The 3571-nt window shown below is 39.1% G+C and overlaps 1 long non-coding RNA gene across 2 annotated transcripts; it reads right to left on the reverse strand.

The window, feature by feature from the left end:
• Nucleotides 1–401: 401 nt before the first annotated feature.
• LOC113273484 lies at nucleotides 402–1790 on the reverse strand. 2 transcript variants are annotated; one of them, XR_003322426.1, is made up of 4 exons: nucleotides 1604–1790; nucleotides 1409–1508; nucleotides 1010–1054; nucleotides 402–466 (listed from the first exon to the last, which is right to left on the reverse strand). It is a non-coding gene; the product is annotated as an uncharacterized LOC113273484 (long non-coding RNA). The 2 variants fall into 2 exon arrangements; XR_003322425.1 differs by having other exon boundaries at nucleotides 1409–1511.
• Nucleotides 1791–3571: the final 1781 nt, after the last annotated feature.

Raw genomic sequence — 3571 nt, forward strand, 5'->3', positions numbered from 1 at the left:
TCCACTCCACCAAAGAAAATGGAACATTTCTTGCAATGAGTAAAGCTGAGAACAAATCCCGTAATTTCATTTGATCAACCTTGCGTACACGGGTAGACAGCTGGCTATTTTGTGAAGCTAATATCATCTGCCCTACGTCCATAGACTGACGTTAATGCACTTATGCCTTTTCATGGCTGAGGTTCCACCTCTTTGGCTTTCATATTTATATCCTACATTACAAGCCTTGCACACCCCCTTCGTTGTACCATCCTTATACTTAACGAGTTTAAAAAATTCCCAAACTTCGGATCTAAGTCTATTTTTCTTTCCACGTGCAACTTGTGCAGGTGCACAACCAACAGTTGGATCCTCATTCACAGAATCTAGCATCTCAACATCATCATCATCATCTTGACCTTCACCACTCATAACATCGTTGTAATGGTCTGGTTCTGGTAACTCTTGTTCTTGTACACTTGACATCCTGAAATGGATGGAGCCACAAAGAACAAGTCAAAGAGTCATTCAGAGAATCAGAAACGTGAAAAACTGGCAATGTAAAGAAAAGAAAAAAAAATCAACTGTCTATTGAAACCTAACCATATTTCAGAAATTCTAAATCTGTTGTAAGTATTTATACAATTCTTCTTCTAAGCATAATGCTCTGATGGTGGTGGTGCTATTTATGTTGCTGGCTGTGTTGGTGACTAAAAAGTATAGACTACCAATCTATTGAGAATTTGTCACTTGTATGAGTTGTTTGTGTAAAAGCTATCTTCATCAGGTGTATCATTGATTTCTAAGAGAAAGAGACATCACAGAACAAATTGACCTACCAGTCTCGTACCTAATAGTTCATCATATATAAACCTAATGTCAATGAAATTCAGACCTCAAATTCCACTACTGATATAGTCGAATATTCCAACCAAATCATACAACTAAACACAACATTGAAGAATAACTTGAACTGAAAAAGATGCAGTAATTGATAGCAATAACAACACATGGAGGCAAAAGGACCCACTCTCTCCCCAGTACATTTAATCAAAGATGGTGCTTGATGTCCCCCCTGAGTTCCATGGAAAGGTTACAGATGAGATTTTGTTCATCACTAAACAGTAATTAAGTTGCAGGACAGAGAGACAAGAGTATTCAGATAAATTGTGGGGGACAAATCGATAAACACAACCAAAATTACCAATTAAAGAATCTAAATATCCTATGTGCAAACTACAGCAGAGATTACCAACAATAAAATTAGAATTGGGGAAAAAGGCTAGTATTTCATCTGCTGGTATGAGTATTCTCGGTAGACTGGATGAATAAAAAAAGTAAAGGGGTTAGATTTAAGAAATTAACAATTGATTACCAAAACCCATGTTTTATTTTGATGATATTTACGAGAAAAGAAAAGAAAACTTACTTTTGATTGTAACTGTAAGAAGATGAAATCCGAAATTCAAACACGAGATCTGAAGTTAACCTTTACAGTGAACCTTTAAATACATGAGATCGATCTTCTTCTGCTGTTACACGAAAATTTCAGAGACAAAAAATGATATCTGGAAATAGTGAAGAGAAAAATCTTGGGTAAAACTTTGAAGTATGTTGCTGTTACCTGCTAGCCTTTAAACTTTGATCTTTAGATTTCAATTTGTTGTTCTGTGACTGTGATTCGTACCTGCCATCAGATTCAGAAGACTCAGCAGGGAAGAAGAAAAGAAGAGGAAGAATGAAGGCGGCAGCGGCTTAGGCTTAGGGAGTTAGGGTTTCTTTCTTCGTTTTTAACTTTTTATATGAGGGAAACAAGATATTGTGACACGTACATAACAGGCTTACATTCTGTGACACGCGGCCTAGTGGTAGGGAATGAGCCGGGTTAACCCGCGGGTTTCACGGTACGGGCCGGGTTAACCCGTTTCTTCACAAGCCACTAATTATACAACCCGCGCCTGATGAGTGCTAAAAAGTGCATATTTCTATATATTTTTCTTGGCATTTAACTCATCTTTTGTGCATTAATTCTACATTTTATCCCATATTCTGTATTTTCATTGTTTTCAAGAATAAATATTTTTCTTACTTAATTTTGCATTTTTAGGTAATAAATAAAGTCTGGATAACTTGCGGAGCGGAAAAGAGCTGAAGAGTGGTGAAAAGCCGGAAGAAATTAAGCAAGGAAGCCGCAAAGAATGGAGCGCACGTCCAAAAAGCTAGGAATGGGCTCAAGAAGGAAGAATTGTTCTTGAAGAAGATATGGGCTTGGCATACCCAAGGCCCAAAACCCTTACCCAAACCCATTTTCTATATCCATACCCGCCTCCATTCTCAGCCGTTAGATTGGATCCATCTCATCATCCAATGGTCGCTTCTTCATAGTGCATCAAAATCTGAAGTCCCTGCTAAACACCATAGTGCCTAAATTCCAAGCCTTCAGATTAGATCACATTTAGATCCTACGGTCGCTCCTTTGCCTGCGCATCAAATCTCGATACTTCCGCTTAACACTACAGTACCTAACATCATCTAACACCGTTGACTTCGTTGTGTTTCAAAATCCAACGGTTGCATCGATTCATCTCTCATCTCACCGTTAGATCTACCAACCATCTTCGCATCCCGCAGCTCAGAGTCACAGAACATCAAAATTTGATGAAGCCGCTCAACACCCGAGTACCCAATACCTATACCCCATCGCCAAACATCCCCTTCTTCGCATTCTATCGACCTCCTCCTTCTTCTCCATCCCTCTGCAGAACCACCACCACCTTCTCCACCTGCTCTGACTCCATCACCAACTCCTCTACCACCACCACACCTCCACCATCATCACCCCTACCTTCCTACAACTATTACCCATCTTTATAGCCCCCTAATTCGTCAATTTCTCCCCTGCCGAAACCCTAGGTGAATGGTTGACGAATTAGTGAAGCTAGAAAGAGAAATTGAAGGCATGGGAAGGAGCAGAGAAGGGAGAAGAAGCATGGGTTGAAGACGGACTCGTCTTATCACGTTTGGTAAGCTCGAAAATCAAAACCCTAGTCTACTGTCAATTTGGGGATTTTTTGTGTAGAACCCTAATTGTGCTTGTAACTATAAATAGATACTTTGGGGTGTGAAATTGGCTTATGCTGGAATAGCCAGCGTCCAGAACTGTGTTCTGTTAATACCCTAGATGTGTATGTTCTGTTCTGTGTATGTTCTCTGTTAATGTGTATGTTAATACCCTGGATAGAATTTGTCAATATTCTCTGTTAATGTGTATGTTCTGCTCTGTCTTGTAATGTTCTCATGTTGTTCATGTCATTCTTAGATGTGTGAAATGTTCTAGGATAGAATTGAATCAAGGTAAACCACATTTTACTCTCACAGTGCATATCATGTATGCTTTGTAGTTAGGATAAAACTATGTGATATTACCACAACTCATACCTTATTGACATTGTCAAATTCTCTGACTAATTGTGCTTTAGTCAGACATTTAGTGCTTAGGATTGACACTTTAGTTGTGATTCAACTGTCCATTGGTGAAACACCTTAGGTAAAAGGCAGGCTTGAACCTTTACCTTTACCTGCTTTAAGGAAG

The sequence above is a fragment of the Papaver somniferum genome, chromosome 4 (assembly GCF_003573695.1).
Source record: "Papaver somniferum cultivar HN1 chromosome 4, ASM357369v1, whole genome shotgun sequence".
In the NCBI taxonomy this organism is placed as follows: domain Eukaryota; kingdom Viridiplantae; phylum Streptophyta; class Magnoliopsida; order Ranunculales; family Papaveraceae; genus Papaver; species Papaver somniferum.